The sequence below is a fragment of the Pinus tabuliformis genome, chromosome 5_1 (assembly GCF_031772625.1).
Source record: "Pinus tabuliformis cultivar Carrire ecotype Pingquan chromosome 5_1, CPIR1, whole genome shotgun sequence".
NCBI classification, from domain to species: domain Eukaryota; kingdom Viridiplantae; phylum Streptophyta; class Pinopsida; order Pinales; family Pinaceae; genus Pinus; species Pinus tabuliformis.
The window spans coordinates 109,885,530-109,913,018 of NC_142305.1; positions in this window are offsets into that span (position 1 = coordinate 109,885,530).

Here is a 27,489-nt window from a genome sequence, read left to right on the forward strand (position 1 = left end):
TTCATTATATGGTTTCCATTAGCGGCATCCTGCTTTTATGAATTATTTTTATCCATTTTCCTAGGCTTTATCTAGATTTGGATCTACAAGTCTTATCATGAAAGAATTATCCATTCCCATTCACCAATGGGATTTGGAAAGAATCTCATCTCTTGGTGTCTCACTTTTTCAAGTGATTAAATTATTTTATTTAACAATAAAGTATTTACTTTCATTGTTACAGATCTCACCTAGATTTTCTTAGCTTAGGTCAATAGAGTGTTACATACAACGGAGGGGTGTTACAAACTAATAGGGGATTACGAGATTATTTTATATAGAGGTGATGGGGTAGAAGGATTTTAAACTTCACGCCATAGAGCTTGGGGGGTTTCTTGGATGAGGAATGGGAGGTGAAATAAAATACAAATAATCTAGAGAAGAGAACTCATCACTAAAATGAAGTTGAGGGAAAAACCTAGGGCTTCGGATTTATGTGACAATTTAGAAACTTGAGCATTTTTCTTGGAGTTTTACGCATGGGGGCTAGAATAATTTGATCTCAAAGTCCTCTAGATCTGGGAACTTGAGAGGTTGATCCTAGATAGGTAGGGAGGAATCAGTTGATTTGCTAATGAAAGCAGAGGACTCAGAGGAACGAAAGGCAAAGGTCGACATCATATAGGAGAACGAGGTATGTATTGGTATTGAATTTGATAATTTGTACATAAAATTTTCTTCTCTAATAGGAAATATAGATTTAGACCCTATATAAGAACTCTCCTTTCTCGTTTTCCTTCCTTTGAGAAGAAGATGAGAAAGTGAAGTATAACCTTTTTTGTTATCACTTTGGATAGACCAAAGGTCTATTTCTTGTGGGCACAACTTGTTAGTATGATAAATTAAGTGTCTGCAATCCTCTCAACCAAATATTCTCGAAACTCACCTTCCATGCCATCCATAAAGAAAGGTTTGTCCATAGGCATTGTTGCCTCCAATGTGGGCAATTAACTCGAAAAGTGGTAGTTGTGGGATGGCCTCATTGGAGTATATATCACCCTTATTATGATGGATCTTGTGTTTATTAAGAGGATATTGAGGGAATTATGGATCACATTATTGAGGAGGCTAGTGTTGATATGACTAAAAAGGAGGAATGATAGGTTTGGGAATAAGAGCATGAATATTGAGGGAAATATGGATCATACCATTGAGTAGCCTGGTGTTGATATGGCCTAAAAGGACGAATGACATATTGGGGAGGATAACACCATGGAGTTGGTATATACTGAGGTGAGGTTCTATGTGGATACAAAGGTTCAAACTGTGCTTTATAACTTGTATTGAAAGAGGATGGGTAGTTTATACCTTGCTGGTAATGGGTTGACAAAGTAGACCTACTCCACGCATCCTTCTAACTTCTCAATCACCTCTTCTTCTTCTACTTAAAAAAGTGGATGGGAATGTGTTTCTTATTGCACCACATGATCAAGTTGGGGGTGGGGGGGGGGGGGGGGGGGGGGGGGGTGGGGTGGGTTGGTTGTGGTATTAGAGAAAAAAAATTCTATTTAAAAAAAAAAAAATAATGAGAATGCCAATATAATGCAATTTTTTGTTTTATAAATGAAAGACGCCTAATGCATTTTTTGTTTTTTTCTTTTGTAGAAATTAAAAGAAGTGAATCAAATATGGAATAAAAAAAAACATACTTTGACACCTCCTCAATAATGACACCAAAAGTGACGACTCTTAGTATTACAACAATAATGATGAAACTCGTGAGGGTCTGGACTTTAATTATCAACTCGGGGTTCGTAAAAACTTAATAGGGGATGAAATTATATGTGGAACATCCAATGTTTCCATATTTTTTGATGTGATGCAACTAAAGAGAAGCTAAAATGTGTAGATACCAATCTGCTACCTAGACTATAGGAAATGCCCTGTGAAACAAGAATATATATATATATATATATATATATATATATGGATATTAGCGTGTAGGAATGGAAAAAATAGAAATAAATCCTATTCTATTTGCAAAGAAGTAAATGATAGAAGGTAACCCTATTCTACTTGCTAAAAGGTAAGTGAAAAGAAGTAAATTTTTTTCATTTTGGAGGAAATAAATCTATGCTAACTACAAGAAAATAAATGAGCATAAATAAACCTATGTTATATGCAAGAAATCAAAGGAAATCAATACAATAATCAAGACAATTCTATAGTGCATGTTAAATCCATTTGCAGTTGAAAGAAGACATTCAAACAGTAAACCTTAATTACCAAAAGTAGTTTTTTCTACAGTTATTAGGTTAAAGTTTCTAAGGGGTCTTTGAACCTATAAATTCCAACTCCAACGTCTAATGAGCATTGTAATATGGTAAAAAATGTTAAACAAGCTTTAGGCATAGATCTAGAGGAATTCTAAAGCAATCTATGTACTGCTACATGATGACCCTATTTTGTTTCAAGAAATAGTCGAGAGAAAGTTGTATGCATTCTACTTGCAGTTTGAGGGATGAATAAGGTGAAGAAGGGTCAAAGGAGAGTTAAGGAGTCTTTCCCAAGCTCAGGTGCTTATTATGGATTGGTTTATGTAGCAAAAAGACAAATATGGATTTACCTATAGCTCTGCAAAATACAAATTTATATGCCACATAATGAGGGCATATGTGAACAACAATTAAATAACAGAAATCTGAATAGGCTAGTGCATGAGAAAGGACGATTAATTGCATGAAAGAACTATGGGTAAATTCACTAAGTCAAGATGCATAAAAAACACATCAACAAAATGATTTATCAATCCTACAGAAGACAATATTAAGAATTGAAATTGCATTGAACTAATTCATAAACACAATAAGGGGATTGAGCACCTAGATTGAGCCCTAGCCCAAGGAGACTCAAGTCCCTAAGAGAAAATCGAACTAGAAAATGAAGAGTGCTTCTCATTAATAAGAAAATATGCTCACACATGAAATATTACAATTAAAATGTTAGGAAGCAAGACTTCACTACTGCTAACTCTAATATCCAAAAAGTCTCCTCCTAATGGGATATTAAAGCTTCTTATTTATACAAAAATAACTTAGGGGAAACCTTCTTAAAGAGAGGATTGCTTCCCTCCACAAATGCTAGAAATAGGATTTGGTTCCCTATGTCCTCGCAGCTAGATGGGAGAGTCATTACAACTCTAAGCTAGTCAAGTTTTGGTCATCTTGCAGTAGAGAACGGTATCCTAATTTTTCTCTAGATTGGAATTATTGTGATATGCATCAAATATTCTCAATATCCTACACAATAAATGCATTAGGCACACAAGATATGACAACCAGTTTAACCTTCCTAAGAACATATTAAAGGTTAAAATTACATTATTCAGTTCAAAAGGAAAGGTTAAATGTTCCTAGGAAAGGTTGGATGGGCCTTCATTTGTATCTAATTTGGAGACCCATCAAGGATCACACTAACTATGTTAGATTCCATGACATAACAATATTTATGATGATGTGGACTCCAAGTGGGGACCACATCACTTAACACATGGGAGCCATGTCACATTATAGGTAGAGACCACGTCAAAGACTAGACACATTAGAGCCACATCACTTGATAAATGGACACCGTATTAACAAGTAGACTTGTGGGTTTCACACCAATTTCCACATAGTCACAAAACGAAGAGGAGCGGAAAAATTGTTTGAATCGTTACTTTTTGATACATGCCTTAAATGAATATAAATTTAACTAGAAGTCCATAAGGGAATTGAGCTTATAATTCCCCTTTCATATCATTTGTATGTTCAATCCATATTTGGAATATATTGAAGAGATTCATTTTTAAAGAATCCACGATGTTGAAGTCTCTCAAAGAACTTCACCTCATACAGTGAAAAGGACTTCAAGTAACAATTAATGAGTTGTTATTAAGTTTAGCATCCAAAATTGCTTTTTGTGATGATATAATTGAAACATGAATTACATTGATTTAAGAAATGATCCATATTTTAACTATCACCTTATTAAAGATGAAGTTTCAAAATATGAGAAAATAAAGTGCAAATATAATATATGACTAAAAATTAAATATATATATATATAGAGAGATAAATATAAAAAAGTTATAGAAATAATAAAATGAATATATATTATTAAATATAGTTATAATCAATATAGATAATTAAGAGAATTTATAAACCCATATTATCAAAGATGAAAAAATATAAAAATATAAAAATAATTTATATTATGGAATGTAATTATCAGTAATTTAAATTATTCAAGTAAATTATATAATGAAAATGTTTTATCAAAGTATTATATATATATATATATATGCAAAAATATATTATAAATTAATAAAATTTATAACTATAATTACAATATTTTCATTTAAAAAATAATAAAAATATTTAAAATAATAATAAATTACTAGTATATTTTATTGGACTAAAGTATAATCATAATTCATGTAGAATTACGATTCATACCGAATAAATTACTCAAATCATTATTTTATAAATTATTTATATATAATTCATAGAATTATACTATTCATACCGAATAAATTAGGTAAATCATTACCATACCAAAAATATTATTTTATAAATTATTTATACATAATTCATAGAATTATAATTCATCTAAAATAATTCATCTAAAATTATGATGCATATGGAATAAATAACTTAAATCATTATAACATTTAAAAATAATTTTTTATTTTATTTTTTATATGTAATTTATATATTTATTTTTTGAGAGGATTTTTAGGTGTAAATTATATTCAAATGTATTTGTTGATGCGTTTTGAACCAACTAGTGTGGTTTATCGTCAAGACAAATCGAAGATTCAGATCCAGGCTCCATGTTAAATAGACAGAGCAAAACATCCAACGGCTGCAACGGGGATATTGAACTAGTCAGCTAGACTGGCTAAAGGCTATATTTGACTGGGAAACGACTAACCGGACTGGACCAAAGGATATGGACAGGAGAACATAATTGGTTAAATAGTTAGTAAGTTAGTTAAATGCTTGTTACCATATTTAAATATAAATTAATTAATAGGAATTAATTAGTTATTGAAATTACCTATATTTAAGTAATATAAATAAATATTAAGTTAGTTAGTTTAATATCAAATATAAACTAGGTAATGTATTTATTCAATATGAACCATCTGCCATCTATGTGAGAATATGAACATCGAGGATGAAAACCACTTCCTCTTAGAGTGCCCTGCGTACAACCACATTAGATCTCAGTTCCATAATCTTTGTTGCAACACTGACCTTCCTAGCCTTTTACGATGTCAAAATTATAGTGAGCTCGGGAGGCTTCTCTCCAAGCTTTTTGAGCATAGGAATAAAATCTTAAATCAAACTAAATAATTTGTTTCTTTAGGTCCGATAGACCAAAGCTTGGTCTCAGTGGACGTTAACCACCACCACCACCATCATCATATATATAAGTTATATAATTAAAGTTACATAATTAAATAATTAGTAAACTAATAGTAAGTTAGTTTTACTTATATTAAATTAAAAGGGGCTAATATTAAATTTACATATAATTAAATAGTTAATGGAAATTTAGTTTTATATATATATATATATATATATATATATATATATATATATATATATATATATATATATATATATATATATATATATATACATATAAAAGGTAATGTATTCAATTAAAATTAAAATTAAAATTAAAAGGGTTGACATTATATTGATATAATTAAATATTTAATATCATATTAAAATCATATAATTAAACATTTAGTTAATTAATTGTAAGTTAGTTTTTATTTATATTTAATCAAAGGGGTTAATATTAAATCTATATATAATTAAAAATCTAATTGTAAGTTAGTATTGTTATAGTTATTACCATAACAACTAAATGTTGTTAAATCTATTAATCGATCTTATTAATAAAGCTATTAAAATAAATATAAACTTAAGCCTTATCTAATTAAATATATTAATAAAATATAATAAGAATAATTCCTAAAAGGATAACTCAATAAGTTAGTGGAATAAAGGACCAAGGATAAAAATTAATTAAATCAATGGGGAGAAAGTAAGAAGTTTGTTTTAAAGTAGGTTAGTTAATAGTTCTCATCTTAAAAAACCTTCATCAATAATTAGGTAAAGAAAGTTTTTATAAAAGGATTTTTATTACTTAAGCAAACAATAAAGTTTATAATATTAATCGAGAGGAAGGGAAAGAGAACAAGCGAATAAAAACATAAAATCAAAGGGACGATAAAAAAGGAAATACCAACGATCTAGAAAACGAGGGGGAAGAACACCAAAAGGTGCCCCAACGAGGGGGGAGAACAACAAAAGGAGCGGGGGCAAGGGGAAACGACTAGGAATAAAGGGAAGGGATCCAGCCACTGCTAATTTTCCAGCCGTCATCTCTATTGAGATTTTTTGGCCTTTTTTCAATCTCAATGACTTCCCTAAATTTCTGGTGATGAAACTGAGCAACCCTAGCAATAACACGAACCTCCTCAATACATACGTGATGCTTTGTCTTTTCAGCACGCTTTGCTAAGGCAGAAGACCGGGTCCTCCCATGTTTTAAGTTGGTTGAGTGCTCATTAATCATCTGATTAATAGAATGACCAGTCTCACCAATGTAGGGGGTCCCATAGGAACAGGGAATAACATAGACATCATTCATGTCCTTGGGGTCAACCGGGCCTTTACCAACCAGAGGGAGCTACGGATTGTGTTAAGGGGTCTAAAGGTAGAGGGAACATTATGCTTCTTAAGAATCCTTGCAATCTTATCAGTAGTCCCTTGGATGAAAGGGAGATGAACCCTTGAGATTTGATCTTTAGGGTTTTTCTTGACCAATGAATTCTTGTTGGCTTTAAGGAAAGCTTTCTTACCGAGGTGCCTACTATAACCGTTATTAACAAAGACATTAAGGAGGTGGGCCTTCTCTTTATCGAGGCTCTTTTCATCAGAGATTCTCAACGCACGAGTGGCAAGTGTGTTGAGAATGCCCAACTTTTGAGCTGGGAAATGATGGGAGCTGGCATGAAGATACTGCTCAGTGTGTGTTTTCTTCCAAAACACTTGGTGGGAGAAGGAACCATCATTATTCTTTGAAATAAGAACATCGAGGAAAGGAAGGCATCCATCGACTTCTTGTTCCATAGTGAACTTAATGGTGGGGGATTGATTGTTCAGATGCTTGAAGAAAATATCCAATTCTTCTTGGCCATGAGACCAAATGACATCAGTTTCATCCACAAATATCTTCGAGAGCTTGGGCAAGAGACGGGCTGAGGCCAAATCCTTGGATTCAAAATCTTCCATAAAAATATTAGCAACAAGAGGAGATAGGGGGGAGCCCATGGCGACACCATAGGTCTGCTCATAGAAATCGCCTTCAAAGCTGAAAAAAGTGGAAGTGAGATAGATTTCCTCTGACTGAGCGGTATCAGGGTCAGTGAGCTGGTTAATAACATCAATGGCCTCATTTATAGGAATGCACGTGTAAAGGGAGACCACATCAAAAGTCACAAGAATGTCCCCCGAGTCAAGCTTTATGCCCTTAAGTTCTTCAAAAAAGGATGCAAAGTCTTTGCGAAAGACCCATGTGAGACCAACCAAGGGCCTAAGCTTCAAAGCAAGGTATTTGTTGTTTATAACCCAGTAAAGTTTTAATTTTATCTTGTTTGATTTTTCAGGTTAAAATAAATATGATACGTTTGTTTTAATAATAATATAAAATAAGTATGTAATATGTATGGGTATTCATGTGAATAATGCTATATTGTTGGCTGATGCATTAAATTTTATAATATTGAATAATTTAATATATTGATTGTTAATAATGATATTTTATGATAATATAGTATATTATTATAATAGGTATTGTTGTTTGGTTGTTATTGTTTCTTTTAATTGAAAAATATATCATAATTTATTTATTAATTTTTTTTATATTTTTACTTGAGAAGGATTATACAAAAATAATTCTATATTTTATATAAAATAAGTGAATATTAAAAATTTGTCACAGTTAAACATTTTATTAGGGTTTTGTTCAAAACCAACATAGATTCGTTTTAATTCTAAATCTACCAATAGGTAAAAAGAATCAAATCTCTTGAGGTGCAAGCCTTTCCTCAAGGGTGGCACTCATAAGATATATGCATGGTAGATTCAAAGATAAAACTAAACCTATACTTATGTAGAATTATAATTCATATTGAATAAGATATAATTTGTTGGTTAATTGAATCATTACAGTGTGTAAATATATTATTTTATAAATTATTTATATATAATTCATATATTGGTTGTTTATTATAAAATAAGGTTTTAAATTCATCCATAAGATACTTTTGTTTCAATACTAATATAAAATGATAGTCTACTAGGTATGTGTATTCATTTGAATAATGATATGTTACAAGATACTTTGATGTTTTAAATATTATAATATTGAAGAACTCAATATATTAATTGTTAAAAATGATATTTCATAATAATATAGTATATAACTATATTAGATATTGATTTTAACCATTATATCTTAATTTGCTTGATTATTATTGTTCTTTTTTAAGAGAGTGAGAATATCAAGATGAATAAATGAAGGTTGACTTATCATTTTTATTTAAGACGATTATATCATCTAAATTAATTTGGTGGTGGTGAGTAATGGGGTAGGCTTTGACTCCTTACTTTTATTCAAGTAAAACCATGCATTTTAAATAGTGAGTGGGTAATTGGTAGAGGGAGAGCTCTTAAAAAATCAAAGATTAGATCATACTCTAAAATCAAGCTATCAACATTGTTATGCACAAAAGGAAGCACAAAAAATAAACTATAGTTATGCCGATGCCTAATAGACATTAGTGAACTTCACCATAAAAAATTAAGATTTGCAAAATAACTCACAGCAAAAACATAATATTTCAAATTATAAAAAATAAAATAAAAATTATATCAACAAATAAAATGCAATCATAATAAATACACTTATCCCAATAAATTTAAATTTACTAATAAATTTTAAGATTATATTTTATAAAGTTGAAAAATAACATCCAAAAAATTTAGTCCCGTAAAATCCAATGCCAACTAAAAGGGATTGTGAGAAGAGAAAGAAAGAGAAAATTGATTTAAAAAGAATAGGTGTTAAGAATAAAATAAGAAAAAAATTATCTCTACAACAAGAAGGATGGTATTATATTTTTTTTCATATATCTCATTCACCAAATATTTGAATTAAAATCCAATGCCAACTCAAAGGGATCATGGGAAGAGAAGGAAAGAGAAAATTGTTTTAAAAATAATAGGTGTTAAGAATAAAATAAGAAAAATTGGAGAGTAAATTGTCAATATACTTATTTCTCAAGTAATCTAGTCCCACAAGCAATTATATCTCTTCACTCTCCCCCAACACATGTTTAAGAAATGAAAAAACTTAACAGTTTGGGCATAAGATAGGATTGAAGGGTGTGTGATAAAGGTGATCTATTGAAGATATAACTCCAAAATTTTACTAGTGAATATAGGTTTGAAGCTTTGTTTGGTTTCACAACAAGTCACATTTACCAAGTGAAGCATTTGACCTTTTTCAAAATTAGTTCCTCTTACACAAATTTTCATTTCTTGAAAAGATTATATAAAGCCCAAACTAAAAGTGATCTCTACTCTAACAAGGATGGTATTATATATTTGTTCATATATCTCTTTTACCAAACATTTCAATTAAAATCCAATGCCAATTAAAAGGGATTGTGAGAAGAGAATGAAATAGATTTAAGAGATTAAAAAAGAATAAGCTTTAAGAATAAAATTACAGGACTTGGAGAGTTTACTAAAGAAGTCAAAGAGAGTGGATAAAAAATGAGAAGACAATGAAGATCTAGCAAAGTTGACCAAGAAGATATTGTATAATAATTTGCAACGTTGTTGAAATAAAGAGTAATAGAAATTTAAATTTAAATTCTTATATAGGAATTATAAATACATATTTCAGAGGGAAATATCACTAACTTAATGATATGGAAAATCTTTTGAATTTGAGAGAATGAGAGATTCTTGAAAAATCAAGATAGTGCTTACCAAATTGAAGGGACAATTTTATTTCATGAGAGAAAAATAAATCTATATTTATAAAAATTTTATAAATTTAATTTTATAAGATAATCTGTGACTATACAATACATAAATACACACTTCATGATACAAGAAGGAACCTATTCAACTAGTTTTTAAGTATGTTAATATTTGAAAGCCTACTTTACAATATCAAATTAGTTGGGAATTTTTTCCTTCATTAGAAGTACCATATCATTTAGTATTTTACACCCTATAAGTGAAATCACCATAAAACAATAGTAAGAAGAACTTTGTTAAATGAAGAACTTATCATAGCTATAGAGAATCTCACAATTCCAAACAAAAAGTGGAAGAAATGTGGGATGAGAAGTATGAGAAGATCAATGAAATTGTTGAAACAAAAAGAAATCAAGAGATAGAGGTTTTAGTGGATTTAGAGAACAAGGAAGATACTTCAAGGTCTTATCAACAATGAATGTACATTGTTATCATTTGTCGTAAAGGGTGGGGGGGGGGTGTGGGGGCCATGTGATTTGAGTGGTTTTATTTGGAGAATTTACATGGAAGTTTTAGCACAACAATCAAGTAGGGAACAAGGAGGGGTAACAGGATTTTAAAAACTGTATTTTTTTACAGGGACCTTTTTTATGCATGTACAAAGATGAATATCCAATCTCTTTTATGTTTTCAATTATTTTCATCAAACCTTGGAAAATTTTAAAATAAGGTTCCTCTTTTTTACTTTTGAGCCACACTTTGTAATATATTTCATGATTACATGTTGAGAAACAACTAGATGGATTTAATCGACATTAGATTGCGACAGTCTAAGAAGATTAACATTGTAAACATTCCTAACATATCATCAATACGTACATGCCAATTTATTTCTTTTTCATTTATTATTTATGAGTTTAATATTGATTAATCACATGAGCCTTCTTTGGAGCATTACAATCATATATGAAATAATACATTCCTTTTTGAGCAAACACAAATCTACACTACACTTTGTATGTCTTTAAAAGACATGCTCTCTTTAAAAAATTCTCATAACCTTCATGAGAGGATTGAAAGAAGAAACTTGTAAGCTTTTCAAAGGTAGGGATCATCATTTAGGATTCAAGGAACTATTAAATGTTATATATGATGATGGATGTCATGAAAATTTAATATTGTTATATGTTTAACAAAGAATATCTTCTCAACATGGACATTGGAAAGAGGGATACTCTTTCTCCTTCTACATCTTGACACATTTTCTCTCTTTTAACTCCTACAAGGATATCAAACATCAATCAAACTAATGTTTATAGTGACAACCATTTTTTCTAATCCCTCTTGTAAATAAATTGGCATGAATTGCAATTCATGTAAATAATAGATGAAAATGTAATTATTTTCTTTGGTTAAATCACATCTGTAGTTTTTGTGGGTCATCGTAAACCATTACAATTCGAAGTTGGTTCATAATTTGCATAAATTCAAGTGGTTTCATAAAATTTCAATAAACCATGTTTTTAAGTAGTTTTCAATAATTTGCATGGTTTCAAGTGGTTTTCCTTAGTTATTGTTACATCTCAAATTTTAACTACATACTATTACTTTCAATGCTTATTTTATCTTAGTTTTATTGTTTCATTCTCCATTTTTTTCTTGTTTTCAATCATATTTCCTAATTCATACAATATGGAGCACATAATATGAGAAGTTGTGAAAATTTCTAAACATAAATTCTATTACTCCAAAAACTTATTTATTTCACCTACTTATTATTCCCAATAATTTATTTATGAAATCCCTTTAGTAAATATTAAAATAAATTCTATTGCAGATATCACATCATTATACATAAACAAATATATGCACAAGAATTAATCACATCAACACACTTATTTTTGGACAAATGTCCCGGGAAAAACCCAATGCGAGAAAACCAATGCAACAGAAGAGGGTTTTATTAATATTCAGCAACCATTGCTTTTACAGAAAAATTTACAATCACTAGGAGAAAACACCTTAGAATTTTCTCTGATACTTTTTGGCACCCTTGATAGCTTCCTTTCTCTACTGTGTCAACCTGGTGTCATTCTACGTGGCTCTGCACAGTTCTGGTCCCTCTCTGCGTCATCCCTACGTCTCTCTGATATGTGTCTCCTTCTGGACTGTCTCTCAGAGTCCCTGCGGCACTTTTTCTAAGCTCCCTGACTGTTTCTAATCCCCCCTCTTCCTCCACCCTACAACCCTCCCTCTGAAGGCGCATCTGTCATCTCTTCCTCTTCCTGTGATTCCTCATGTTCTAAGGGAGAATTTTTGGTACTAGCTTTCGCTAGTTGAAGTGGTTTGACCAATGACTCATCTTTTGACTACTCCTCGGAAGGAATTTCTCGAGATGTTCTGAAAGCTCTATCCTCCATGAACTTTACATCTTGCTGAAATACTACCTTCCTACTCCCTGGAAGATAAACTCTATATGCCTTAGCATTCTTGTTATATCCCGAAGATATCCTTTCTCTGTAGTTTGATCTAACTTCTTCCTCTTCTCCTCGGGCATACGGTAATATGCTAAACTCCCAAATATCCTGAAATGACTAACTTCAGGTGTCTTCCCTGTGAAGGCCTTCTCTGGAGTAATCTTTCCCAATGCCCTATGAGGAGTTCTATTCTGGACATAGACTGATGTGCTACATGCTTCTTCCCACAGGAATTTTGGCATATCTTGATCATACATCATTGCCCTAGCTTCTTCCATAATAGTCCCGTTCTTCCTTTCTGCTACTACATTCTACTCCAGATTGTAGGGAGTTGTCCACTCTCTTCTGATGCCCTCCCTAGCACAAAAAATCAGTGAAGTCCTTGTCAACATAGTCTCCACAATTATTTGAGTGCAACACTTTTATCTTCTTTCTTGTCAGATTCTCCACTAGAGCCTTGACTATTTGAATTGACCGAAAACCTCATCTTTGGTTTTCAAAAAGTAGATCCAAGTCTTCCTAGAATGGTCATCGATGAAGGTAACAAAGTATTCGGCACCATTGAGAAATTTTGTGGACATCGGTCCACAGAATTCTGAGTGTATCAATCTTAGTACACTCTTGGCCCTATTGTTACTTCTTGGAAACGTTGCTTTGGCATACTTTCCGAGAGCACACCCTCTGCATAATCACCTCGTTTAGTACTAAGATCTGGAACTCTTGTTACAGTTTTTCTAAGAATTCTTAGAGCCCCGTGGTGCAAATGTCCCATCCTTCTGTGCCATAGTTCATTCAAATCCTTGTCTCCATTACTACCTATTAGTGTCATTTATGATTCTAGCTGCAACCTGTACAACCTGTTACTTCTGATTCTGATCTGGACCTTATTTTTCCAACTCGGGTGTTTCACTTATACTTTCTCCTTAATGAAGAAAATGTCATAGCCCTTGTTTTGAAGTTGATATACGGAAAGTGTTAGGTCCCTATAATACTAGTGATTACCCCATTACTGTTGTAGTTGTATCCCTTATTAATATTGTTGTGCCCCTATTGTCCCCATATTTTTATTACTGTGCCCCATAGAATCCCTCTATTGTTATATTTGTGCCTTTATATTATTATTGTTAGGTCGGCTGGGTTATATTGTGACTCCTTAGACTCCTATATATAGAAAGGAGGTTTTTTCATTTGAATCATCAAAGAATCATTCATTTGTGTAATGTAAAGGAGGTTGCCCCCTCGAATAGGCTGAATTATAAGGCATTGATCTATCTTTTCTATCTTTTCATGAGCTGGTTTCATAACATTTGGTATCAGAGCTTTGGATTCTAGGGTTTCGTTGCTCCAAATAGGTCATCATGGCATTTTCACTATAACTTTTTTTCTACAACATTTCAGAAGCGAAAAAAAACCCATTTGAGACGAAATCGCACTGAATCTCGGGTCCGAATTTCAAAGCTTTTTCTCTATATTTGCAGAGATATGATCTGAGGAAGTTGGTCTTTTTACAGACTCCTGAATTACATTCCAAACAGGTGACTTAGGGAAATTAGTCATAACTTTCTCTCTCAGAATCGGATTGAAATTTCATAAGAAGGCATAGAAAGAGGACGAACTGTAGTTTCTTGTATATATTTTTCAGAGCCAAAGGTCGAAACAGGGACACGTGGCATGTTGTACAAGTTTTCTCTACTGAACTAGTCTATAATCAGGTCACTCTAGGAGATTTGGCATAACTCTTCCTTGAAGAATCCAATTTGGATCAGACTAGTGGCATTGGAAATAGGACACAGAGGGATACTGCAGTTCGGAATTTCAGAACTGGATGATCCAAAATTACAAAGATACATCAGAGGGAATATCGAGCTCCTACAAAGTGAAAAAAGGTGTGTAGATTTTTTTAAATTTTTGCTTAAGCTTGGTTTGAAAAATTATTTTGAAGGAATTCAAAGGGCATAGTAGAGCATTATTATCGGTAAATGATGCCTCAGGAAAGAAAATGCAAACACCTAGTAAGCAACCTGAAAGCTCTAGCATGACTCATGAAGAAGAGGATGAAATGCTACATGATATATCAAAATTACAAGACCAAGTGCAACAAATGTCACTCTCACAAAATCTAATAGAAGCTAAGATAAATAGCGTGGAATCTAAGATAAATGGCATGGAAGCTAAGATGAATGGCGTGGAAGCTAAGACGGATGATTTGAAGACATATTTGAAGACATACATGGCAGATTTGAAGACAGATTTGACAAATTTTCTACAAGAAATACTTACTAATGGTGAAAGGGTAGTAAAAGAAACTCATGATGCAAACAAAAGAAATGTTAATCATGATTTCATAGACTCTAATGTGGATTGGAGACCCACCATATTCCAAAAATTGATATGAGGAAGTTTGATGGCAAGGATCCCGCAACATGGATATTACAGATGGAGCAATTTTTCGATACCAATAATGTGCAAAACACACAAAAGGTATGTATTGCAACTTTATATTTGGAACCAAATCAGTTTGTATGGTATCAATGACTTTTCTCTCGTAAACAAATTATCACTTGGGCAATTTTTACAAAACAATTGACAGCACATTATAAGGATACAAAAAGCAACACTTTTTTTAGCCAATTGATAAGTCTCAAACAAAAGGCTTCAATAATGGAGCACATTGAGGAGTTCCAAAAATTGAACATAAGGGTAAAAAATATTCCAGAGGAGCATAGGATTTATGTGTTCATAGGGAATTTAAAGGATAATATCCAACATGATGTTTGCCTTTTGGAACCTGATTCATTAGAGAAGGCATTCAGGTTAGCAGGAAAAATGGAAAGCAAACTTATGGTAACCAGGAAGCATACCACTCACAACTATAAAGATGGAAGTGTTGTTGCCCCTAGTCTTCCACAACCTATAAGGTTGACACCACAACAATTGGAAGAAAAAAGAGCAAAAGGGCTTTGTTATAGTTGTGATAGCAAATACAATAAAGGTCATACGTGTGCTGAGAAGAAATTATTCTACATAGATTGTGAAGAGGAAGAAGAAAAGGAGCAAGAAAGGTCAAAAGAAGAGGATATACTCCAGGAACAAAGCCTAGATAAAGAAGAAATGAATCCGACCATATCTTGTAATGCATTGGTTGGAATTACCGCTCCTCAAACCATCAAGATAGAAGGACAAATCAAGAAGAAAAAGGTAATAGTGTTGATTGATTCAGGAAGTACCCACAATTTTATTCATTGTAAGGTAGCAAAAGAATTGAATTATTTCCTATATCCAGCACCAGAGTGTCAAGTGATGGTTGCAAATGGAGGAACAATAAAATTCTCTGGAAAGTGCCATAATATCAAGCTATCCATGGGAGAATATGTATTGACTAGCCCAATGCTTTCCATTCCAATGGGAGGTGTTGATGTTGTACTAGGAGTCCAATGGCTACAATCCTTGGGTACAATAGCTTTTAATTTTCAAGAAATTTTATGAAATTTTCTGCGGAAGGAAAGGAAGTTGAATTAAGGGGTATTGTAGGGAAACCGGGAAAGATAATCAGCTCTAACAGTATGACAAAGCTTCCAAAAAAGGAACAAAGAGGTGTAATTGCACAATTATGTTCACTAAATGTTTCCACATCGAAATCATCTATTTCTCTAGATATCCAAAAAGTCTTGGACAATCATTCCAAGGTATTTGATAGTCCCAAAGGTCTCCCACCTATTCGTGATCATGATCATGCTATTCATCTGATTCCAGGAAGTGTTCCTCCAAACATCAGGCCGTACAGATATCCCTATGCCCAAAAGAGTGAAATTGAACATATGGTTGCAGAAATGCTAGAGGCTGGTATAATTCAACCTAGTCAAAGTTCTTTCTCTGCTCCAATAGTATTGGTGCACAAGAAGGATGGATCATGGCGCATGTGTTTGGATTATAGGGAGCTCAACAAGCTCACTATTAAAGATAAGTTTCCCATTCCTATCATTGATGAATTACTGGATCAATTTACTTCACCAAGTTGGATCTTCGTTCAGGATATCATCAAATCAGAATGAAGATTGAAGACATTCCGAAAACAACATTTAAAACTCATGAGGGTCATTATGAATTTTTGGTCATGTCTTTCACCGTTACCAATGCACCTTCTACATTTCAAGGTTTGATGAATTCCATTTTCAAAACCTTCCTTAGAAAATTTGTGTTAGTATTTTTTGATGATATACTAATCTGTAGCAAGCCTTTGAAGGATCATCTTGAACATGTTGACAGGGTGCTACAACTATTGGAGGAGAAACAATTATATGCAAAAAGATCCAAATGTTTTTTTGGAGTACAAGAGGTGGAATATCTGGGTCATATTGTATCTCATGAAGGAGTTAAGGTAGACCCTAGCAAACTTAAAGCCATTAAGGAATGGAAAATCCCCACATCCATAAAGCATTTGCGAGGATTTCTCGGGTTGACAGGGTATTATCGCAAGTTTGTTAAGAATTATGGGAGAATAGCAGCACCTCTAACAAAATTATTGAAGAAAGATGCATTTTCATGGACTCTAGAAGCAACAAAGGCCTTCGAACATCTTAAAGAGGCAATGTGCCAAGCACTAGCCTTAGCTACACCCGACTTCACAAAATCCTTTATTGTGGAATGTGATGCTTCAGGAAATGGAATTGGTGTTGTTTTAATGCAAAATGAAAGACCCATTGCTTTTGAAAGTCGTCCAATCAAGAGAAAGTTTTTACACAAAGCTATTTATGAGAAGGAAACGTTGGCAATACTACATGCACTTAAGAAATGGCGACCCTACCTAATGGGAAGACACTTCAAGGTAAAAACAGATCATGATAGCCTTAAATACTTTTTAGAACAAAGAGCATCCTCTGAAGAGCAACAAAAGTGGGTCACAAAGATGTTGGGTTATGACTTTGAAATCATCTACAAAAAAGGTAAGAAAAATATGGTGGCAGATGCACTCTCAAGAAAGGATGAGGATGTGGAAGCATTGTTGTGTGCCATTTCTATTATCCAACTAGATTGGATAAACGAAGCAAGGGAGGAATGGAAGAATGATGAAGAAGTGTGGGCACTTATTTGAAAGTTACAAAAAGATTCCAGTACATCTGATACATTTAGCTAGCAAAATGATTTGTTATGGTACAAATATCGCTTATACCTCTGTAAGAGTTCCCAACTCAAACAAAAGATTCTTATGGAATTGCACACTTCTCCCTTAGGAGGGCAAACAGGATTTTTAAAAACTTACCATAGGGTTAAGAAGAAAGTTTTTTGGGATGGCCTTAAATCAGATATTCTAAAGTTTGTGGCAAAATGTTTGGTTTGCCAACAAAATAAATTTGAAACAATTAATACCCTGGGTCTATTACAACCTTTATCCATTCCAAGCCAACGTTGGGAGGAGGTTTCAATAGATTTTATCATAAGTTTATCCAAGCATGAGGGAAAGAGTGTCATCATGGTGGTTGACAGACTTACCAAGTATGCACACTTTTGTGCATTATCACATCCATTTAAAGCTAGTATAGTTTCTACTGCATTTATGGAAATAATTCAAAAGCTACGTGGAAACCCAAATATTATTGTAAGTGACAGGGATCCCATTTTCACTGGAAATTTTTGGACAGAATTATTTTCTTGTCTCGGTACTCAGTTAGCTCATAGCTCATCTTATCATCCTCAATCTTATGGGTAACCTGATATAGTAAACAAATGTTTGGAAGGATATCTTCGTCGCTTTGTATCTGATAAACGGGCACAATGTGTCAAATGGTTGCCTCTGGCTGAATGGTGGTATAACACTTCCTTCCATACAGCAACAAAAATGACCCCATTTATGGCACTTTATGGATATCAGCCACCATCCATCACATCATATTTAAGATAAAATTCTAAGGTTCAAGCTGTGGAACATCACATCGAGCATCAACAACAAGTCCTCCAACTCTTAAAGGATAACCTCGTGTTGGCGCAGAATAGAATGAAACAATAGGCAGATCAACATCGCAGCGAAAGAAGTTTTGATGTAGTTGATTGGGTATTCCTATGGCTACAAACATATAAACAAATTTCCCTCAAGCAAGCTAAGAAGGATAATAAATTATCACCAAAGTATTATGGTCCGTACAAGGTGTTGCAAAAGATTGGTACTATGACATACAAATTGGAGCTTCCTGCAGCTTCTCGAGTGCACCCAGTTTTCCATGTTTCGTGTTTAACGAAGGTTATAGGCGACAAGCTCCCAGTTCAAACAATATTGCCAGAACTTGACGAGGAAGGAAAAATTATATTGGAACGAGAAGCAGTCACAGAAACAAGAACTCGACAGCTATGAAATCGACCAATTTCAGAGTATCTCATCAAGTGGAAGAACTTATCTGCTAAAGATTCCACATGGGAGGATGAGAATTTTATACAGAAGCATCCAGAGCTATTCAAGCGTTGAGGACAACACTTTTTTGAAGGAGAGGGGCATGTTAGGTCCCTATAATACTAGTGATTACCCCATTACTATTGTAGTTGTATCCCTTATTAATATTGTTGTGAGACTGTTGTCCCCATATTGTTATTATTGTGCCCCATAGAATCCCTCTATTGTTATTTTTGTGCCTTTATATTATTATTCTTAGGTCGGCTGGGTTATATTGTGACTCCTTAGACTCCTATAGATAGAAAGGAGGTTTTTTCATTTGAATCATCAAAGAATCATTCATTTGTGTAATGTAAAGGAGGTTTCCCCCTCGAATAGGTTGAATTCTAAGGCGTTGATCTATCTTTTCTATATTTTTGTGAGCTGGTTTCATAACAGAAAGTAAATTCATCCCCAGTCCTGGCACATGCAACACATTCGTATCTTGGAACCACTCTCTTGTTTCTATTTGAAAAACTATAGCACCTTTCCCTACTGGAGTACACTTTGCCTTATTTGATCCAGGTGGATATTGGTGGCCACCCGCTAATTCCACTTGGATCCCCTCTAATGCTTGTTACAGTTTTTTTCAGTTTCCTTAATTATAGCACAGTTTACTATTTTTAGCAGTTTTTCGGGTCCTAAACTTCCGGAGCCATTTTGAGGCCCTAAACGACGTTTTTTGGGAAATCCACTGCCAACGATTTTTCTGATAAAAATCATCTTTTCCGTCGTAGTCCTCGGAGAGATCTTTCCAACGGGCTATCATGCACGTCAAACGGAGATAGTACGACCAATTCGCGACCCCGGGAAGTTGATGTACCAACTTACCCAAAAACGGGGCCCACAATTTGGCGTTTCATCTTCTAGGGTTAGGTTTTGGAATGTGAAGGGTTTTCCATTGTTTCTCAACAATAAATAGGCCTTCGAGCCTCATTGTAAGACAGTTCAGAGGCATGTAGCCACCACATCTCTTCTCAGAGATAAGCTACCATCGCCCTAGCTGGTTCATTTCCATTTCTGTTTGTAAGCATATTTCAGTATTTTACAGTAATGAATTGAGGTATTATTTCCGCTGCATATCTGCCTTTATGGTTATCTCTGTATTTTATTGTGTTCCTGTTTAAATCCGGATCAGTGGTATCAGAGCGGTCTGCTTTTCTTCTTTGTTTTTCTTTGCATGTCCCCAACAAAGTCGGGATATAAGGAGTTAGGGCTTGAACTGGTCGAACCTTTGCAAGACCAGCCTCGCAAATCCCGACGGCCTCCCATGGCGGACGAAAAGAAAGACGAGGGGGCAGGAGATCCTATCAAAATCTTGCTCGAAGAAGCCCTCGAGCGACAAAGGAACGCGATGATGGACAACTTTGCCCAAATCCTTCAGCGGCTACCCAGGGGCGACGCATTGGCTTCCAATAGCAACTCTGGAAACGCCACAGCATTTAAGGTACAAGTTAATTTTGAAATCCCCATATTCGAGGGTCAAATAGACGCAGATGCCGTCGATAAATGGTTAAATGTGCTAGAGGGTTATTTTTCTGTTCATGATTTTTCCAGTCGGGAAAAGATTATTTTCGCTCTTCTCAAAGCAGCCCCCCACGTCAAGGATTGGTGGGAAACCTACTGCGAACAGAAAGATGAAAGTACAAGCTCACTATTTTCAGTCACACCGACTTGGGATTCATTCCGAGATGCCATCAAGGAGCAGTACTACCCTGTCGGAAGCTATGAGGATCAATACATAAAGTGGACCACGCTACGGCAAGGAAGGGACCAAGACGTACCAGAGTTCACCAATATTTTCCATACCCTTCGCACAAAGTTGGGTATCAAGGATACATAGCAGCATTTGGTACTAAAATACCGTGGCTGCCTGCACAAGTACATCCAAGAAGAAATAGAATTTCTGAACATCTCCTCGCTCGACATGGCATACCGATATGCCGTCAAGGTCGAGCAAAAGTTTAAACAGAAGAAGTGAGACTTTGGGTCTGCGAATCCGAAACAAGGGAAAGGTGCCCCCAAACCGCAGAACAAAGGACAAAGCCAAGGCGGGGCGGCCCAAGACAACCCGCCAAAGCTGCAAGCAAAGAACAGCGCCGCGAAGCCGAAAAAGGACATCGGAAAGTGGTGTGAGTTCCATAAGAGCTCCACTCACAACACAAGTGAGTGTCGGGCCAAGCAGTCACTGGTGGCCGAGCTAAAGGTTTCAGAATCAGATGCATGTTCTGACTCTGAGTCAGAACTCGATAAGGGGAATGACAAAGGGAAGCAGATTATCGATGCGGAGCCCAACGCCACTGTTGCCACCATGAAGATCCAGAAGGAGGAACCTGAAGATCCAGAGGAGGAGGAGCGTCTCTTCCACTCCCAGATGTGGGTAAAGGGCTCCCCGCTACAGTTCATTGTCGACAGCGGGAGCCAAAAGAACCTCATTTCGGCAGAGGTCGTGAAACGGTTGGGCTTACCGACCACAGCGCATCCACAACCATACACCATTGGGTGGCTGCACCAAGGACGGGATCTTCGCGTGAGCCAACAGTGTCGCCTTCCATACAACATCAAGCCCTTCACGGATGAGGTATTGTGTGACATTGCACCCCTTGAAGTTTGTGATGTGTTATTAGGACAACCATACTTGTGGAAGCGACATGCTGTGTATGAGTCAAGGCCCCGTGCTGTTATTGTTACTTTGGGAAATAATTTGTACAGGATACCAGAGGTAGCACCGCATACCGCCATCTCTTTGGTTACTGCAAAACAATGTAGTAAGCTCATTTCCAAAACCAGGAAGTTTGTTTTCCTGATGATACGCCCTCAAGAAAAGAAGAAGATGATGGCCACGACCTCTAGACATGGCCCCTCTGCACGACAACTACAGATGGACAAGGTCGTGGAGGAGTATGAGGACATCTTCACCTCCCCCACAGGGGTTCCTCTGCACTGTCAGGTCAAGCACTCCATTGATCTAACCCCAGGTTCGCCGCTGCCCAATGGACCAATCTATCGGCGCTCTGTTCTGGAGAACGATGAAATCAAGAGGCAGATTCAGGAGCTGCTGCAAAAAGGTCACATCCGTCCGAGTTCATCGCCCTGTGGGAGCCCGATCGTGCTGGTACAAAAGAAGGATGGGACTTGGAGACTTTGTATTGACTATCGGGCGCTGAACAAGATCACTGTTCGTAATAGGTACCCAATCCCACAGATTGATGACCTCCTGGACCAACTAAAAGGGGCAAAATATTTCAGCAAGATCGATTTGAAGTCAAGATATCACCAGGTACCAATCGAACCCTCCGATGTGTGGAAGACTGCCTTCAAAGCCAAGGAGGGCCTTTTCGAATGGTTGGTTATGCCTTTCGGATTGACGAATGCTCCTGCAACCTTCATGAGGCTAATGGACGACATATTGCGGCCATTCACCAACTCATTTGTAGTGGTATACTTGGATGACATCTTGATCTTTAGCAAGACTTGGGAAGAGCACCTCCACCACATCCGACAGGTTCTCCAAACACTGCGACAACACATGTTATGTGCCAATTTGGAGAAATGCACTTTTGGCATGACCCAGGTTCAGTATCTTGGATACATTATTGATGAACGAGGGGTGCATGTGGATCCAGCCAAGATCCAAGTCATTCAGGATTGGCCATCTCCAACAACTCTGACAGAGCTTCGCAGCTTTCTAGGCCTTGCCAACTTCTACCGCAGGTTCGTGTTGGGATTTTCTCATATCACTTGGCCCTTGAGTCAGGTCACCAAGGGAGGAGCGAAAGCAAAAAAAATTGGTCTGAATCTCAACAGAAGGCATACACAGAGTTGAAAGGTCGACTCTGCACAACACCAGTTCTTGCATTACCAGACTTGCAACAACCATTTGAGGTCGAGATAGATGCCTCTGACTATGCTATTGGGGCAGTCCTTACTCAACACGGGCATCCAGTGGCATATCACAGTGAGACACTTTCAGACACAGTCCGGAAGTATCCCACTTATGACAAAGAGATGTATTCCATTGTGCAGGCCTGTCGACAATGGAAGCATTACATTTTGGGGAAGGAAACGGTCATCCACACAGACCACCGACCCCTGCAGTTCATACAGACCCAAGGGAAATTGCAGAATGATCGCCATCAGAAGTGGTCCACATACCTGCAACAGTTCCATTTGAATATCAAGTATAAGAAGGGCAGCACCAATAATGTCGCAGATTGCCTCAGTCGACCACCGATCATGGCATTAACCACCGTGCTCAACTCTTGTGGGCACGAGACTTCTGATTGGCCACTCCTCTACAAAAGCGACCTGGAATTCGGCCACACATACCAGACACTCTTGGAGGGTCAACATGTTAAAGATTTTCACCTCCAGGACGACCTGTTATGCCACCTGGGTCATCTTTGTGTTCCTTCCAGCGAGTGTGCCAAGATGATCTGGGAAGCACACTACAATCAGCCCGTTGGGCATTTTGGGGTTGAAAAAACGGTGGTTGTATTGCAAAAATATTTCTATTGGCCGAATCTTCGACAGGATGTCGGGAAGTACATCAGATACGGCACTGCTTGCACCATTGCCAAACCGACCATCAAGAAGCAGGGCCTCTATAGCCCGCTGCCTACCCCTAGTCGACCTTGGGAATCCATCTCCATGGATTACATGTCAGGCCTCCCTTCCACTAGGCATGGAAATGACTGTGTTTTTGTGGTCGTCGACATGTTCTCGAAGATGGCCATTATGGCGGCCTGCAAGAAGAATATCACAGCAGAAGCCACTGCTAAACTCTTCTTTGAACGAGTATGGGTACACTTTGGGATCCCACAGTCTATCATTTCGGATCGGGACAGCAGGTTCCTCAGTACATTTTGGTCTAGCCTCTGGTCGATGCTGGACACCAAACTCACTAAGTCCACAGCCTTCCATCCTCAAACTGATGGCCAGACTGAGGTCGTCAACAGGATGATCGTACACATTCTACGCATGTACAACTCAAAGCATCCACGCACATGGGACGAGAGCCTTCCCTATGTTCAGCACAGCTACAACCGGGCTCTCCACAGCTCGACTGGCCACAGCCCTTTTCAGGTGGGATTAGGATTCCAGCCACTATGTCCCATCGATGTGGCCATGCCATTTGCAGCTACTCACGCAGATTCTGCTCATGTCCAGTCTGAAACAGATAAGGCAAACAGCTTCATTGAGCACATCCAACATATTCGCCAGCAGGTCCATGACATTCTGGAGAAATCAAATGCCAAGTACAAGCAGCGACATGATCAACATCGGGTGCTACACAAGTTTCGAGTGGGCGAGAAAGTCTGGTTGCATTTGCAAAAGGAACGCCTTACCAGAGCCTATCGGAAACTCAGACCACTCCGATATGGCCCTTACACCATTACCAAGGCTGTGGGAGAGAATGCATTTGAGCTCAGCATTCCCCCATTCCTTGGCCTGCACCCGGTGTTCAATGTCGACCGCCTTCGGCCATACTTTCCACCATTACTAGACACGTCCGACATTGTAGAACAACTCACACCCACAGAGTTAAATCCAGCTTGCATGGAACAAGCTGCAACTGATCGGATCATGGACACACAGATCAAGCACACTCGCCAGCAGAATATCCAACTGTATCGAGTTGTCAAAGCAGGACAACTCCTTCACCAGGGCAAGTGGCTCACCAAGGACCAAGTGCAGCAGAAGTTCCCTCATCTCATGGAGGAACTCAACGCAATGGGGACCATTGCTTCCTAAGGGGGGAGGAATGATCCAGGTGGATATTGGTGGCCACCCGCTAATTCCACTTGGATCCCCTCTAATGCTTGTTACAGTTTTTTTCAGTTTCCTTAATTATAGCACAGTTTACTATTTTTAGCAGTTTTTCGGGTCCTAAACTTCCGGAGAGATCTTTCCAACGAGCTATCATGCACGTCAAATGGAGATAGTACGACCAATTCGCGACCCCAGGAAGTTGATGTACCAACTTACCCAAAAACGGGGCCCACAATTTGGCATTTCATCTTCTAGGGTTAGGTTTTGGAATGTGAAGGGTTTTCCATTGTTTCTCAACAATAAATAGGCCTTTGAGCCTCATTGTAAGACTGTTCAGAGGCATGTAGCCACCACATCTCTTCTCAGAGATAAGCTACCATCGCCCTAGCTGGTTCATTTCCATTTCTGTTTGTAAGCATATTTCAGTATTTTACAGTAATGAATTGAGGTATTATTTCCGCTGCATATCTGTCTTTATGGTTATCTCTGTATTTTATTGCGTTCCTATTTAAATCCGGATCATTATTCTCCATGGTGATTTGAAAATACATTCTTTCTTCCTAATAAGCTGAAAAAAATTCTCAGATTCCTGTCATATACCAGGAAGCTCAACTATCTATATACAAAACCTCCAAGGAGGCAGATCTTGCTATGCAAGCAATTTCTTCTTCCAATCTGGAAGCCAACATAGAATAACCGTAATTTTTGTCTCTTGTGCATTCTTCTAAAAATCTACACGAGAATCCTTGAGTGGATGCTTCTACATCATGCTCTTGACCCATAATTGATTTTCCCTTCTTGTCGATGAATCTTTGCTCTGATACCATGTGAAAATTTCTAAACAGAAATTGTATTACTGCAGTAACTGATTTATTTCACCTACTTATTATTCCCAATAAGTTATCTATGAAATCCCTTCAGTAAATATTAAAATAAATTATACTGCAGATATCACATCATTATACAGAAGCAAATATATGCACAAGAATCAATCACATCAACACAGTTATTTTTGGACAAATGTCCTTGGAAAAACCTAAAGCGGGAAAATTGGTACAACAGAGGAGGGTTTTATTAATCTTCAGCAACAATCACTTTTACAGAAAAATTTATAGACACTGGGAGAAAGCACCTTAGAATTTTCTTTGATACTTTCTCACACCCTGGGGAGCTTTCTTTCTCTACTGCATCATCCCTGCGCCATTCTACATGGCTCTGCGCAGATCTGGTCCCTCTTTGCGTCATCCCTGCATCTCTCTGATCTGCGTATCCCTATGCGTTGTCTCTCAGAGACCCTGCATCACTTCTTTTGAGCTCCTTGACTGCTGCTAATCCCCCCTCTTCCTCCACCCTGCAACTCTCCCTCTGAAATCGACTTTCCTTGATATACTCAGTATCTCCTAGTGTATCTCTAACTGGCCTTCAAGCCTCCTCTTATACTTTTCATGTTGAGTCTTCAATGGTCGAGATTAAGTCCCTAATCAATGGCTAAGATTATATTTGGCTTGATCTTCATCATTTAGAACCTTCTCACCCAATTTTATATTAATACCTTAATTTTCCTAAGTTTAGGCTTAAGAACTCCATTAAAAATAATTATTTTAATATCTCTCCAACTGGATGGAATTTCCCAAAACTATTTCTGGATTTTGAGATCTTATGTGCCTTAGCCTCTCCACCAATTTTCATGGCTATAGCACATCCGATGCTACCACAAATCAACAGAAGTGACACAACTTGAATTACGTGTATTTGCATGAATTTCTTTAATTGCATGATCTTCTTGTTCTCTCAATGTCTCTAGTCTTTTTGTCTTTATTTCCTTAGCTTTTTTTGCATTTCCTCTATGCTTGCCAATTTATTTCCTTTTTTAGATCAAAATCTCTAATTTCGCATGTCTTTTGTGAACTATTTTGTAATTTCGACATTCTCATATTTTTCTATGAATAAATGCTTGTTGTTTTTTCATGCATTTGAATTTGGATTGTATTTTTTTTGTTGACAACACGAGCTCGATAGAGCTCCTATTTTGTAGCATTTAACAGTAATTCCATTAATAAAAGTTGGTGCATAGTTACTTTTTAAATGGCTCGATCGAGTCGCTCGTTAACAACATTCATGGCTCGATCGAGGGTTAAATAAACCCTTGATCGATCTATTTGAATTTAGAACTCAAGCACTCGACCAAGCTACTGAGGTCCTAAAAATACAGTTTTAGCACTTAATCTGTAGAATTCTCTGCAACACCATTTTGTACCCTAGCGGATTTAGGGTAGAATTTTTCCTTAAGTAGAAGAGTTGATCATGTTGGATTTTTGAAAGATTCCTCTATCTAGTGGCATATGAGTTTGACACCTTCAAATTCATATGATATTTTTCATCTAATTTGTTTTAAACATAATGTTTGAGATTGTTTTGGACGGTTTTAAAGGGGCTGAATAAAAAAGAAATAACATATAATATACACAATGAAAATTTTTCAAAAAATACCACTATCTTCGTTTACGAGTCCTCTTTAAAAGAGTACTCTTATTTTTTCAATTTATTTAATCAGCTGAAAAAAATATTACACAAATGCATGTGTCTACAAAATTCAATTGAAATATTTCTTTGCCATAAAACATAATTTTGCATAAAAAAATATTTTTTAAATATGAAAAACATCTCTTTGTGTATATCATGCTCATATATATATATATATATATATATATATATATATATATAT